The following is a 17,072-nucleotide window of genomic DNA, read 5'->3' as shown; positions in this document are numbered from 1 at the left end:
ATTGAACTTTTTTATGCAGAAACATTTGCAATACCGTAAAACAATTTGGACTTTTTTTTCCTCATTACAGTAATTGCAAAAGAACTGGGATAGAAAATTACCTAATGGATTTCTTCTTTTCTGTACACCTTCCAGAACATAACCATCTGCCTCCATCCACATTTCCCCCTAAAAAAGTTACTAGCTGCAATACATGGTCACCTGTTAGCACATTTTAGGCTATAAAAATTGAGTGAAAATATCAAAAAAATCATAGTTAAGTCTTTATGTCTAACCAGAAATGGAAATATTGTACTTAAAACTGCATCTGTCCGACAATCTCAAAAAAAAAAAAATCAACTTTTCTCAGTATAAAGTGACAATACAAAGAGATTTTGGGTTATTGTTCTCATTGTTCTACATTATGACCACAGATCACTAATGAAAGTAGCCAAGAGAGCCTAAAAAGCATATTCCCAAGCAGTATCTCTGGTCAATAAACCCCAGAGGAGGAATCTGAAGAACAGCAAGAAGAAAACTGGTAAGGGAAAAGTGTGCCAGCAGAGGCCAATTTGTTTCTACTGTTATACAAGAAAGGTACAACAAAACTGGTAATTGAATACAAGTAACAGAATTTACCATCTGAAGTAACAAACTTTAGCAATAATTTTCAAATGTAACAGTCTGTAAACAAGAGTCTGTGCCTGCTATTAAAATGTTGATCATGGGAAGCATAGTAGTGGTGGCTGTATTTTTTGTGAGAGTCTTCCCTTCCAGTCTGAGTACTTTTGCATTTACCGCGTTTAATTATTACTTATAAAGAAATGAACAGAAGTACAGACTCACCGATTACCTTAGTATACCTGAACTCGTGCCTATTTTTCTCTCTAACCCTCTCATCTTCAGTGTTAGATTACCTTAAAACAGCAAGTGTATACTTCAGACATCAAAATTCATCTTCAGCTTCTCATCAAATTAAAATTGCACACCATTTTGTAATCCATCAGTCTTTTGATTGACACAGATTGTTAGCTTTCACACAGTAAGACTTGAACACAAGCCAAATGCATATCATACACTCACTGACTTGGCAGGAACATGGCTGCACAGGCCAATTTTGAGAGCTGATAATCCAGCCCTGGCCCTCAGCACCTAAATTTCATTTTAACATCTGTTATTCAGCAATAAATGCACTGGACTGTGAAAAAAAGGTTTGTATTGTATGAATGTTCTTGAATCCTATGTTTGGGAATTTGCATGTGGTGCATAGCTAAGTCCATGGCTGAAGCTGGCTGGAATCAGTTTCATCCGTTGAAGCAGATGAGTTGAAAAACACATTCAATGATATCAGCTGTTCCTTTTATACAGGTATGCAGATTACTTGCATTTCAATAGTGTCTTAGAATAGTTCTGGCATAATTCCCCCTCCCCTCCACTTTTTTTCTTTAATATGTCTTTTGATTTGCAAAGAGAATACATACATACAAGTTCTCATCTTTCTCAGAGCTGAAAAAATAGTGTCACACATTAAAATGGTATGCAGCCCTAAAGAGATCATCCTACTTCCTTAAGCCAGTGAATCCTATCTAAATTTGTATTTCAGATAAACTGTGCCAAATATCCCAGTCTGAACCTGAGTTTGATAACAAAGTTTTCAGCAGCTTTAACAAATATCTTGATTGAGTTGTACCTATTAATTTGAAGCATGAAGTATATGCAAAATCAATGTTATTTTTGTCTCTTAATGATACAAATTGACAAGGTAGATATCCTCATAAGAGATAAGTCATATAATTAATAACTTAGAAATTTGTGTCAAAATTTTCAGGCTTGACTTGCAGAGCTGATTTCACAGAAATGTTCTCTCTTTATGATTTACACAATAGATCTGCACATCTTCCCCCTCACACCAATTGCCATGTCTTGGTAACAAGCACTACAAATTATCTAACATTGCTGTCTTCTTCAGGTTTACTTGGGTTATATAGTTATATAAAAACTGAAGGACACGATACATTTGTTTTAGTTCTGTTTTAAATATCTACCAGCATGACTGAAATTAAATCCTGTTGTAACTTTGATTAGGCCATGAGTATAATTTCTTCTTCCTTCAAACCCCCAAAGGTTTGCTGCCTAGGTTTAAGTCTAGATTTTGGTGCAGAATGAGTCTGTGCAGAATGAGCCATGGGAAGCAAGGTCTACCCTGCCCTGTTTTGTAGTTCTTGCCCCTTATCCTGACCAAGCTGTGCCACAGCAGTGCTGGTACCTCTGCGCTACAGACCTGTGTGGTACTCTCAACTCCTGCTCACACCAGACCTTCTCTGCTCACCATGAGCAGCTGAGGGGACTGTGGGGACAGAGTTTGGAAGTCATGTCTCCATCCTTGCCTGCCTTATTTTCATCCTCAGCTGTTGGCTGACTTTGATCTCTGGAGCAGTCTGGCCTTGATGCATCTTTGTGGAATTCTGCTGTGTCCTCAGACACAAGAGGATTGAGTCTTACCTTGATTGTATCCTTGAGGAATCATCTTTCAAATCTGTGTTATTAGTTCTTATTAGCCTAAGCAAATACTATGGAAAGGTTAGCTTAGGACAGATAAAAAATTCACAGGAACATTATTTAATTTCTCTGTTCTCTCTGGTTGTCTTCCAGGGAGGTACATACCTCCTTTCCAAAGGTCATGGTCATAAGAAACCCAGATTGCTGTTAGGTCTCCTTTCTTATTACCTCTTCAGTAGTAGGCCCCAAAATGTTACCCAGTTTGTGTAAAAGGAAAAGAGTCTTGGCACATACTTAAATATTAGAAATCCCTCTCAGTGCATCACCCAAATGGGCAGCATCAGCAGCATAGTCATCCTGCAGCCTAACACCTACAATACATCTGCTGTGACTATGTTGGACCAAAGAGATGATGGAAATTTCAGCCTGAGAACCTTGGAAAGCCACACAGATGTAGAAGTTCTGTCACATAAACTGTCCAATTGTCCAGTGTGGACAACATTGACTGCATCAGGCTGACTCAGAGCAGGGAAGTTTAATTTAGAAATATTTTATGATCACCATTACTCATTGCTCTGCATTCCCTGATATTAACTTCAAGAACACAGCCTGCAGTCTAATTCTTGTAAAACATCTCTGAGCAGAGGGATTTGGATGTTCTCTTTTCTTGAAATATAGTTTACCCAATGCAGAATGTACAGTTGAATTATGCAAAAGAAATGTCAAAAAGAGACAGTAATAATGTAGAATGAGGCTAGAATGCCAAAATAAAATAATTTTATTGAAAAGCAGGGTCACATATAATACTATAAGCTATTTTTCAGTAGACAATTGAAAGAAATAAAAGGTAAAAGCCCTAAAATAAAAGAAACCAATGATATATTTTTACTGAAAACCTATGACCCAGAAGATACCTACATTTCTATTTATTTGAAGTCATCTCCAAGTTTTAGCTTGAGTTTTCTTTAATGAAACCTTAAGCTCTGACAAATGGTGAAGCTGAAAATTTCTGTGAAATAGCTTGCCTTCAGAAAGCAACATGAGGGCAAAAGATAGTATATGATATGAATAAAACAAAAAGGTACAATAAAACCCTCTTATTTTTAATACATCTGCCATACTGGTAAGTCACTTACTGTAGATAGGAAGGAAAGTGACAGTCTCCCACAGAGGTAAAACAAACATTAAATTGTGTATTTGGATATGTGAATTAAAAGAGTTATGATTATTTTGCTGATTACTTGTTGAACGAGCAGAAAGGAAAAGCCAAAGGAAAAGCCAAAAGGCCCTGAACAATTCATGACCTCATTTTATGTGATGTGGGAATCTGGACATATAGTCAAAATAGATATTGCCTCCCTTGGAGAAGTTGCTGAGAAAAAAAAACATATGAGTAAATCATTCCTAAAGGAGAAAAAACATGGGGTTTGATAATGTGGGAATTCCCAATACTCTATAGAAAGTGAGATATATTTTTTTTTCCAGACGTTTCAGAACCCTCTAAATGTATGGCACTGTATTTCTCTCTTCACTGATCTTACCATACTCTTTTTTTATTACCCCAGAGAGGTAGTTTTCACTTAGTACGCACATAATTCCTATATGCTTTACAGGATTTATGCTCATGCATCACAGATAGAATAGATATCCTTGATCTTTGGTCTACATATTCTTAGCAGAGAGACTTTAAAAAACAGGTAGAGGATAAACTTTGCTAGCTCTGTAGTTTATTCTCTGAATCCTAAGTGCACTAATTGCAAAGACATTTACAGGGGAAAAAAGATGAAACCACAGATAAGGGAAAGCAAGACAGCTTTCTTACAAGTAAGAATGAGATATTAACAGATGTCAATTGTGAACAGAATAAAACCCAGTTCCAAAACATTGTTTGTTTTCCTGAGAAGTAAAAACTTTCAAATATTTTTGGTTTTGATACTTTTAGACACCTTTTTCATAGTGTGTTTTTCTAGTGGTTTTGGTCAAACTGAATATACATTCCTCCATTAATATCAAGTTCAAGCATGAATGTAGCATTTCACTTATTGTACAATATATGAACACTAAGTAAAAGAAAACCCAGTGTACTGAAATATTGCTAATCTTCACTCAAGGAACCTTGGTAATTCAGAACAAAAAGGAACATAGTACATGGCAGCTCTACATGTTATAAGGTCTCAGGTATGTAACATTACTAACAAAATAATTGGAAAGTTTTTTTTTATATAAATGGATCATATATAGAAAAAATCATAAAATGCTATTGCTTATTATTATATTATGATAATAAGTTATAAGTACATTTTAGTTGGTTCATGGCCAAAAGAATAAAGACTATAAAACAAAAATTTCAGAGACAAATAACCGTTCATGTGTATATCTGTTGAATCTTACCCAAAATGGCCAAATAACAGTTACAGTAGCTGCATTTATAGCCATATTAGAATATGAATAGGGATCTAAGATGAAATCCAGCAATGAAAAGTTCCTGTCAAACAAGCAATTTCTAAGAAACATTCATGTCAAGGCAGTTCTTGTGAGGTTGTCTGTTGCTTTCTTCCATTATAGGGAATATGGTCACCTCTTTTCCCCAGAAACTGAGAGCAGTAGCCTGCCCTTTTGGCCCACACTTCATTTCATTCACAGGTAATCAAATATTACCTGGTATCTGAGGTACTAGGCAAACAATCTAATCACTGCTGGCATTAAGAATGAAAGGGTGAAAGCAATTTAATTTAAAATTATGAATGCGTATGTTTTACTTTTTGAATTTGATCTCCTAAAAGTTCTACTACACTGTTTTACACTGACTTTGCATTGACTTATATTATGTACACGACAGTCAGGGTTTTAACCTGTCATTTCTTCCAGTCACAGTCTAACGAGCCTTTGTCACTAAAGAAATAGAACTTGAAAAATATCACATACTTAATTAATAGACACAATTGAGTAACAACTCAAGGATTTACTATTTACAGTGATTGATTAGGATAGCTGTATGTTTACTTTCATGACTTTGACCTCTGTGACTAAGGAAATGGCTGTATTGACTACTTTGCCTCATAGTCTAAGCTTCTAGTTTATCCTGAGTTGGGGAGGATTTGCTCAAAGGCAAAAAAAATTTGAAACTGCAAGTTATTTATTTTCATGCTAGTATTGTATTTTTCTTCCTCTTTTATCTACACTTATCTACTACTCACGTCAGTGAGGAAGAATTAACTTTTATTTCTATATATGACTGCCAGATCTTGCAATTTAGAGACAAGGCTGCAGAATAACCCAAATTAATGACGGTCAGGTATCATATTTAAAACAATTTGAAAAGTCTACAAATACAGTATCTGTTGTTATCATCTATTCTTGAGCAATGTTTTACAAAAGCCACAAAGTTGGCTGACCCTGAAAGCTGACATCTCGAATATTAAATGTTATCAGTTCAATGGCTGAAGAAAGTGAGGGATGCTATCTACTAGTGTTTTGCCTTTACAGGGGAAAGCTAAGCTGAATGTAGGAAAGCTAAGCTGAAAGAGCTAGGAAAGCTACTCTCTGCACAGTGAAACTGTGCTTGTCAAATGGTTACATGGCGATCAAGCTTTGTCACAGAATATGAGACCATGCTGTCATTAATTCATTAATCTCTTCCTACTTCCCATTTAATGCTATTTCTTGAGACGAGCATTTATGAAGCAACAAAACTATTTTGCCTAGGTGATTTCTATGGAATCCCTAAAACAATCTGTTAGATTTGGTCTTCCAGTGACTTGCAGTAAGTCAGTAAACAGCCCAGTTAGTAAAGGGCTAATGTAAAATTATTAACAAAAAAGCATGAAGTTTTATTCATATAAGTAAATTTTGTGTAAAACAAAAACCAGAAAACGCAGTTTCTTTGAAAGTACACAGTTTTTGTGGGGGGTTTTTTTGGTGCTGTTTTTTGGATTTGTTTTTTTTTCTCCTGTCAGAATAAGGAGCTTGATTACAATCAGGAAAGGCCAGACTAGAAGCTGCTAACTTGATGGTCATAATAATCCCCTTCCCTTATTCCTGCTTTTTTCCTGTATGGGCAGTCTAAGGTGGGGAACAATTTTAGCACAGGCTTTTAAGTTTACCTATTCATTCTCATAATAACTGATCAACATGAATAAGAGGAAATGAAAATCTAAGTTCAAAGGGAACCTTTGCTGAAAGTACAATTCTTCGGTCCTTTAGTCTAACATATTTTAACACAGAAGAAAAAGAATCAGTAGGATTTCAATGGTGGATTTTATAACAATCAAGAGAAATGTTTCTCTCTGTGAAATATAACCATTTTAAGGAAAGACTTCTGGAACTACATAAGTTTTAAGTAATGTCTCCAGGAGGAAATCTAACCAGTTCAGGATGTTCAAAAGTTTGCATTAGAATTAGTAGTTATTTCAAACAGATACTCTTTTGTAGAATATATAACCAATTCAAAAATACTATATATCATATTTTATCTAATAAGCAAGCACACAGATAAATGAGTTGAGGTTTTCAACATTTCATAGTACATGACAGGAAAATATACAATACGCAAAGAGGTAAAAGTTACAAATTTTATGCGAAATTCGTCAAAAGGCTCTCCAGTTTTAAAGCAAGTTATTTTTGTCAAAATAAAAATAAATATTTTATTTTATATTAATATGTAATGTGTTTTAAGGGGTTCTTTTAATTGGCATGCTGCAGGCTGCTGGTAGAGAGGGAGCCCAAGAACTGGTAATTGGAAGGGGTTGTAAGTGAGATATTATTTGAGTTTTCCCACAAAAAGCTTACAGATTGAAAAATGTCCTTTAACACATTTTTACTAAAATAAGGATCTAGGAAAATCATCCTTTCCAAACACTCCAGAGTAGTGTGATTTATGTGTCTTATTTTATTTTACAACAGGGCATAATTACTTTGTCAGTGGCTTCCAAATACCTAATTACTTGCAGACAATTTATTTTCAGAATATCTAAAACCAAATCTGCATTTAAACTTATGTCTTGGAGATTAATCATGCTTGGATAGATAAGCAAAAAGATAACTCTAAGGTGGGTATAAGTTTGAGACTCTAAAATGTATTGCTATGATTTATAATTGTCTTTTCTGTGTCACCTAAAGGGAGAAATGATTAGATAAAAGGGTACTTTAAAGTGGTTAATGTGGTTGGATTTTCAATGAACTTGAGAAAAAATGCCTACATTTTTAGGTTTGTGGTAGGACCAATGACACCTAAGGTTTTTCTATTTAATTAGCTATATCATTTTTCAAAATTAAATCTTAATTTCACACTTTGTGGGAAAAAATCCTCTCTTCAAGGATGCTTCCAGGTGTCCTTGTTTTCTCTTGCAAGGGTTTACAGATGAAAAAGTAATAGAAAAAGAATAGGAGTGTTAAGCCATTTTACAACACTAGATTTATTAAGTCACTCATATTGATATAATAATTTACTTTGGCAACTCTCCACAAAGAATAGTCAAATTCTAGCAGAAAGAGAAGCTGAGGTAGATATAAACTAATCATACCAGCAATCTCATATTACAATTTAAAAAATATTCCTTAATACATTCATAATCAGCCTTAAAAAAAAAGAAAAACAAAAAACCCCAAAACAAAAGCAGTAAAACCCATTTGATACAAAACATTTGATATAAATTACTTACACATAGATGTTCCTCTGCAAGCTTTATTGTACTGAAGATAGTGCAGAAAAAAGGTGGAAAGTGGAAATTTAAATTTGAATTTCTCTAGAGATTCAAAATTAGCTATAAGTACTCCATTTCTAGTGATTTGATCTTTATCTGTGCAGTTATTTGTTATATTCCTTGAAATTTGATGTAAATTTGAGAAGAAATCATGAGGAATTTTTCCCAGGGAAAAATATTTCTGCAAATATTTAAAAGAAAATATCTAGGTTTTCAGTTTAACCTTGTGGTAAACAGTAAAAAATTTACTATTTTATTTAGATTCATGTTAGATTGAATAAGTGGCAACCAGTTTTCCACACCATGTCAAGAAGCACTCTCCATAAAGCATCAGAGGGCTACTTTCCTCCTCTTGTGGTCACTCACTCTCTTGGGAAGAAGTCTTCCTGTGGACAGCAAAGAAACAGATGGAGAGATAAAGTTCCTTGGGATGGAAGAAAGTGAAATTTGCTGCAATTCACAAGTCAGTTAAACTGGGAATAAACTCGTGAGAAGAAACATAGAATGGGATTGGAAGGAACCATAAAGACCATGTAGTTCCAAACCCGTGTCACAGACAGGGACACCCTCCACTAGACCAGGTTGTTCAAAGCCTCATCCAGCCCGGCTTTGCACCCTGCCAGGGATGAGGCACCCACAGCTGTTCTAGTGCCTCACCACCCTCACAGGAATCATAAACAAAAGAAGAATATGGTTGGAACGACTTATTTACAAAATCTTTTATTCCTGTTCTGTTTCACCTTGAGCTTTCTTTTCATAGGTACTTTAATGGTGAGCTTCTTCAAAGTATTACTCATGCCTTTTACTGTTCTTGTAAAACCTATCTTTTGCAGGTAAAAGCTCTCTGCAACACCTGCTGTTTAAAAAAAGGGGAAATGGTAGGTTAAGGTATTTCTACATGTTTTTTCCAAATGTCAAGGTACATTTTAGTAGTATCCAGAACTAGAATGTTTTGTGTTTCCTTGTCTCCGGTGTACTTTTTTTTTGTTCTGTTTTTTATTTCTTTTGTAGTAAGACAAGTTTTATCTTTTTCTGCCAAAGCTACTGTCCCAGTTTCAGTACCCAGACATGTATTAAGAGTCATATTCCAAAAATGCAGAAAAGAATATTTTATACCAAAAAAAAAAAAAAAACAGTGCCTTTTCAATCTTATGCTAAATATTATTTGATCAACTTTTAAATATTTATATGCAAGCAAATAAGATTTTTTAAAAAAATATTTAAGATGTTCAAGGAAGTATAATATAAAGGTAAAATTCAAAATCCTCTGGCTTAAGAAGTCACATATTTTAGTTATATAAATGTTTACCTGATTTTCTTACTGTATCTGTCAGACCATAGAAATGACAGAAAATTTCCCTGGCCATCATAAGTCTATAGAAAAGAGTGATGAAAGTCAAGTTAACATAAATCCTGTTTTGCTAATATAATTTATTAGCAAAATTGCTAATAAAGTATGCTAATTTTTCTGAGAATTTTGTATGGAGAAGTCAAAAAGAAAGTGGGGATTTGCAATGGTGAAAGTGGGAAGTGTCTGAATTGCCTCTGGAAGCAGTTTTAGAAGATTTAAACAAAAAATTACTACAGTAGAACCATCTCTTTGTTGCAAGCCGAGGAGAATTAGGTTTTCTTAAGGAAAGAGATCAAATTAGCCATTAAACCCTCAATTACCAATTGTACATTAGAAGCCAAGTAAAGATAGAATTGGATGATTAATTTTTAAAGTTTTTATAGAATCAATGAAAGGACAGAGGAAAGTTTAAGTTTTATGAGATTAGGACTGGCTTGGCTTTAAACCAGCCCTGGTTGCATCTACAATGAGTTGCTACAGCCGTGCCAAACAGGACAAGCTTGTTCCTTGCTGAGTGCCATTAAATCCATATGGTCAGAGAGGCCTCAGCTGCAAATGTGCCACTGTTTGTAGTCTCAATCAATGTTAGGGCTACCTTCAAGCTGCCTGCTCATGGCACCAGTACTGATTGTTTTCCTAAAAGTAATATTGTCAAAAATAATGTCTTAGAGTGTGATCAAACTCAGAAGAAAGGCTTCACTCTGAGAGAGAGTGGGCAGGTGGAGGAGATTTGTTTTTACAGATTTTTTCCCATCTAAACAATATAATTTACCTCCTTAAAATATTGATGATTATAGTGAATATGATGATAAAATTTACACTGGCCAAAAAAATTCCCATATTTTTAAGGCAAATGCAGGGGGAAAAAAAAGCAGAACTCCCTCCAAGCTCTGGAAATTCTTGCATCCCACTGTTAAAAAAAGTTTTAGACATTTCATGGTCTCCATCCTTCTGGGCACCTTCTGTACTGTCAAAGACACTTTTGATACCATGGCTTCCAGAAGAATAGGTAAGCCTAGAGTCAGGGTTATGCATTTAGGAATCCATTATCGTAATATAGCACCTCTTATGTTCCTTTAGTATAATTTAGTATCATTTTAATAGTTTATATTTCTGGAACTCAAATTCAGAATTCAGACATGAATAGCAATAAACCTTAAAAAATCAACATTTAACTTTTTATATCAAAGAAGAAAATAATTTAGAATATGAAGCTCCATGAAAATGGGATTAGATGGGAGTTAGCCTAAGTCTTAGGTCTTGAGAACAGATGGAAAAGAGACTGAAATCCTTACTTGCAGTAAGGTTTTTAAATACAATAAATATCCTCAAGGACTTTTTTTTTATAATAAATTTTGCAGAAGATACAGTTCTTTATAGTGAACTGCATTTTAGGGGGAGGTGTTTCAATTTTATAACAGAGTTGATTTTAAAGGTCATTCATATCCACAGTAAAATACCTAGATTATTTTGCTTTTTCCAAAAGGGTGTTGTAATGTGCATTAATACTCCATGACCTTATATGAAGTTGTGGACAACTACTTCTTATAGCTAAATGGGAAGAAACTAATATAAATAGAATTATAGTGTCATAATAATTGTTAGAATAGGAGTGACCCTAAAGATCATCCATTTCCAATGTCCCAGCCTTGGGTAGGGACACCTTTCTCTAGAACAGTTTGCTCAGGGTCCTATCACATCTGGTCCTTTGATATATTCATTTTTAGGGGTTTTGGCAACACATTATCAAAAATTCAATATAAAACCAAACTAAAACCATTAATAGCTATAAATTTTTCTTATCTAGTTAAGTCAATATGGATTGTGATCATGATATCAGTTACACATACAGTTAAGAAAGACTTACTTAAGGAATATAATTAAAATAAGTTAGAAAGTTCCATAATTTATAGTGGGTTAAAAGAAGATTAATTACAATGAAAACAAAGTATAATTCATTTTATTGCCAAGGATGTTTTCACTTAATACATTTTGTCTGTATGAAAATCAGAGTATCTTTATTAAGGAACTTTGCAAACATTTATCATAACTTTGCCAAAAGTTTGTCTTTCTATTACTTAGTAAAGAACAAATATTTCTGCATATTCAAAAATATAATGGTGAGAAAGACTTTTTTTAAAAAAATATAATAGATTCTATGATTTCACACAAAACTTATCCATTTCATCTCTCAAAAATTCAAATACACAATTTTTGAAGCTATATTTGTCAATTGCAGGTAATCTGTCCACTGTAGTAATTTTAGCTGTCTAGATAATATTCCTCTTGTTCCACACGTAGTTATGTCAAGCAAGTGGTGACAAGTATAAAAAAGCTTGATCGAGGTGCATGTATTTATCCATATCTGTACAGTTATTATATATATATATATATATATATATATATTCTTCCATGCAATAGTACTTCAGAGAAACCAGTTTTTAAATTAACTACTCAGAAAGAGTACTGTCGTGATCTCATTACTTTCTGCCTAAGTATTAGGATGCAAACTTAATTCCACAGCCATGACAGTCCTGTACATCAAAAGGCTAGTGCTCAGTTAATGGTGACTTTACTGATTTTTCTCTTTTTTCAGTTTGCAAGTCTTAGGTCTTTTTACTCTCTATGCTATTGAATTAAGATCAAAAAGAAAAAAAAAACAAAACAAAAAACAAACAAAAAAAACCCAAACAAACAAAAAAAAACCCCAAAACTTTACTCCCAACTGACTGCTTTTCTGAGATGAACACGATGATGTTCATTTTCTAGGTGGGTCCAAAGGTAGAGAAAGCCCAGGTCTTTTATTATCTTCTAAAATAAAGGAATTTAAGTATTCTTTTATTTCAGCATTTGCTGCCAAAATATCTTTAAGGACATAGGCATAAGAGATTAGGTTAAAAGTTGTGTGAAGGACCCATATTTCAGAGGACTCAGTAAAATGCTAACCAATGATTTTTTCTGCACATCTGTAAGCATACAAAATTTCCAGATGCCCAGATAGGCAAACAGTTCTGTGAACTGCAGAAAACAAATTATAATGTACAGAAGGGTTTTCTCAGCACAATATACATGTGTAGAATATATTTAACACTTGGAGTTTTGCAAGTTTTCTTCTTAAATTCTACTTGGTCCATACAATACAACATTTCTTTCAGTCTTAGAACTCATATTTTAAACAGTAAGCCCACAAGATGAATTCTAGTTGTTTTTTTTTCAAATCCTAGGCCCAAAATGTAAATCTCTTGCAGCTTCACAGTGCTTGGAAAATAGAAATGGTTTCCTTAAATTTTACAGTTTGCAGAAAAAAAACATTTTTGGTGAATCTTTCCCCAGCAACTTAATTTAATGCAAGGAGCACCATCTCACATAAGTTGTTTGAGGAAAAAAATCATTTATAAGCATTATATAAATATTTATGCTACAGGCCCTGAGTGATCACAAAAATCAGCACTGTCCAGAATCAACATGACTGAAAGGGAGACTTAAAGGGAGCTTTAGATACTGTTGTGGTAACTTCAAAGATTTACGCAAATATTCAAAATAATATGACTCAGAATCAAGAAGTTTGGAAAAGAGTTCTGAATGCAACATTCAGGAGGGAATTCAGAAAGAAATACCATTGCCTTATGTGGAATAATTCCTTTTGGATGACAATGTGAAAGGTCACTGTGACAGAAAGTTTTATAGCACAGTATTAGACACATAATGTGTAACCATGCATGCAAAATCTTGCCCTTCTTCACATTATTTCTGATTTAGTTCTTTGGTATTACATTTATGTCTCTGATAACTAAAAAGAATATTAAATAACATTCACAGTGAGATCAACTTGCATTGCATTTAATAAAACAAGGTTTTGCCTAAAATTCAAGACTTCCATTGCAACAGAAACAACAATTTAAACAAGTAATTATTAGGGAAAGAAAGAAGAGGACATTTTCATATTGGTATGTTATGTCAGGTATTTTAAAATTATTCCCATAGAGCTAGTCAAAAGTTTTGGGCACATAGAGTCTTCAGAAAACCTAAGTGCAAATGCAGATGAGACCAAAATTAAATTAGGTTTTTAAAATTACTGATCCTGTTGTCCAGCTGACCATTTATTTACAATTATATTTCTAAAACACTCTTGGCTCCAAATCATATTTGTCAGTGCCAAGGCTGACAGGGTGCTCACAGGATGAGACAACTCATTGCAATTGGATGAGACAACACTATTTAAGGCACCCAAATTTAGGGAATATCATTGTACTCTAAAATACATATTTCAATAAAGATACTATATGTGTGTGTATATTATATAGATATATGCACATTACCTGTATTGTATTATAAATTGTATACATATTACATCTATATAGTATCTGAAGTATTCATATCACAGGCAATATATATTGCATGAAGTTATGTATATTTAAACATTACATATGTAATTTTGATGGATATGCTACAAGAAAAAAGTTAAAAATTACATATAAAAAGGTTTTTGCAGAAGAAATTGTGCTGGTTTTGTGTGGGGTAGAGGTAACACAGACATAGGTGTTATCAGGACCTAAAAGTGCTAGTTACCTTCACTGCAAAGATAACCTATTTTCAAGAGTTTCCTGTCAAGTGATTATATAGTCCTCTGTATTTATATGTGTTGCTGTTACAAGTTGACAGAACCAGAGGTTCCACTCACCTGTAAGACTTTTTGTTTACTGGCAGGATAAGGTGAACAAAAGATAAATGCCTTTAATAGCTCTGAGTACTATCTCAAACAACAAGAAAATTACTCTTATTTCCATTTCCAGTGTAAAAGTTTACGTGCAACCAATTTTCACCTAATTTCACTTACTCCACTTGTGATGTCTAATTTAACTAGATATTTTCTCTTTTAAATTATGTACAGCAAATATGGTCACACAGGTTGACCTTGACAGATGAAATAAACCACAGTCACCATATAAACTTGTTTACCACAAATTTTACCTTTATTCATCCAAAATAACCTGATCTTACATTTTATACTAATCAGCTTAATCCACTTTAAGTTCTCAAAGTCTTCTAGTCTGAATAGACAATGCTCATCAACACCTACATCTAAAAATGCCGCAAATTTGAACACAGAGAAAGTAGTTGATTCTGCTGAAATATCTGTATTTAAAGTTCCATTTTTGTTCCCAGCTTCTTGTAATTCTTTCTCTTTTCAAAAATGATTTATGAAAATAAGATGCACATTTATTCTGCCTTATTTGCCCTTGATTTAGCTCTTCAAGTAGAAAATTTCTTGTGCTTCAGTCTCTATCACTAAAGCATATTTATAGATCTGTGGTTTTGTTCATCTTCCCAGTGTGTGGTACCATTCAGTTCTTCCACATTTTTAAAGAGTGAGAAGATAGCATTTATAATTTTTCTAAAGAGTATAAAACCAAACCACTACCTCTTTTTGTAAGCACACATTAAATGGAATCTATGTCAAAAATGAGCCAACAAATAAAACTCTTCAAGGTTCAAAAGAGCTAAAAGAGGAATATATTCTCAGTTCTCTTCCCAGCTACATTTTGTCTTATATAATGAATTCAGAAGAAAAAGAAATATATAATTAAATTAGCAGACCTTTAAATTTACTGTAGCCATTTATTGATGTTTCCTTGAATTACCTTATTAGAATAACTTCAGGTTTAGTTCTCAAGCCATACCAGACTTCTCTGCATTGAAAACAAATAAACAAAATGTTCCCTTTTTTATATGCTGTATTTCAATTGTTTATAGAACCAGTCACACTGGAAGCACATAATATTAACTTTTATAAACAAGTTCTTGATGCTGTTATTTCCTTATTAAAAGGCAAGAGTTTTAAAAGAAGGAAAACAATAATACATTAGAAATTGCACTCCTATATGGGCTGCAGCAGTAACATGTAGATTATCTGTGTGCTGTACATAAATAATTAAAAACCTAAAATGGCCTTTATGGCTAAATCCCTGCTGCAGAAAATATCAGTAGATGAAATTATTCCCACATGCTATGTTAATGAGATTCACCTGTTAAGCAAATCCAACTGATTAATGCCTGCTGGTTCTGAATAGAAACAGTTCTGATGATTAGAACAGCTCCATAGTTCCTCAAAATTACCTTATGGTACTGATATTGTAAGTCTTGAGGAGAGCTAGGAGCTTCCAAAAATGTGGTGCATGCAGTCTTTTGAATAAATTTTTAATCAAAAGATGAAGGGGAGAAAACCCTTCATATTTTTTACCTTCTTCAGTAGAATCCTTATAGCATTTCATCACTGTGAAGAGTTTGAAGATATGCTGCTTAATGCATTTACCATGCTGTCAGAATGATCTAGTTCATTTTCCTCTCTGGCATTCAGCCATACACTAGGCATTACAGACATTTTCCTTCGTTTCTAAACCAGATATTTTCCAGCCAGATATAGGTGTCAGGGAAATCTAAGGATAATTTTCAACAGAAGGGATGGTAGATCAGTGCGATGTATAGAAAGACTGCATCCTGCAGAACATACTTCTTTTTCTTCTTGGCCAGTGCTTTATCCCAGCAGGTAAAAGTACTTTATAGTAACAAGTGAGTGGATGGGGAAGTAGGGTAGGGACTGGTGGATTAGTGGCAAATCCTCTTATCTGCTCAGCAGAGCAAAGCAATGATGCTACTTCCACTAACAGGAAGCATTCTAATTGCAAACACAAACTATTTTATAATGCTGATGTTCCTGTGCACACATGCATACAGTTTGAGTATCCAATTTTGTCTCATTTTTACGAGGCATTTTTATGAGGCACTTTATAATCATCTCAATATGACTTGAGACATGAACAGGTAGGATATTTATTTCGGCCTATGGAAAAAGGTTCTATTTTTTATGGATAGACATATACAATCATGTGAAAAATACATAAAATTCCTTTGTTTTGGAGGTAGACCAAATTTACAAAATTAAAAACTCTGAGCAACTGCAAACATTTGCTTAGAAGAAGCCTAGAGGGATTGAAATTATCTTTGTCTTATAGTTGCAGCTCTCTTACACCGTTAAATTTAATGAAAATTTAATTTAATTTGTATATGGTGATGCATTCATTATGAAGTACCTGGCTTTCTATTTTTAAATTTTATTTTCCTGACAATTGGTCAGAGAACTCTATGTGGAAAAACTGTCACTTTGTTTTCTCCCTATACTCAGAATCTTTATTATAATAACTTTTAAGTTCCTGGAGTTAAAAATAATTTAAAAATAACCAACAAATAAAAATTACAAAAGTGTCTCCTGTATATTCATTGAACTTCCCAAAATTTTCATCTACCTTCAGCTTTGTGTTTTAAAGAGTCTGTTAAACCCTGGGAACTACAATCAACAGATAGTGAAGGAAAAGTAGGAGTTTCTGTGTGCTTCACACTCGGTTTTTCTTATGCTATTATTTCTCTTATAAAGAAATCTTGTTGTGTTTATACAACAATAAAGTCAACTATCTTTTGTTAGCCATCTCTAAAAGATTAGTTATTAGCTAGTAATATTTCCCTTTCTGCACTTAGCAGGTGGT

Source organism: Lonchura striata, chromosome 2 (genome assembly GCF_050655825.1).
Source record: "Lonchura striata isolate lonStrDom1 chromosome 2, ASM5065582v1, whole genome shotgun sequence".
Taxonomy (NCBI): Eukaryota; Metazoa; Chordata; class Aves; order Passeriformes; family Estrildidae; genus Lonchura; species Lonchura striata.
This window is presented reverse-complemented; position numbering follows the sequence as displayed.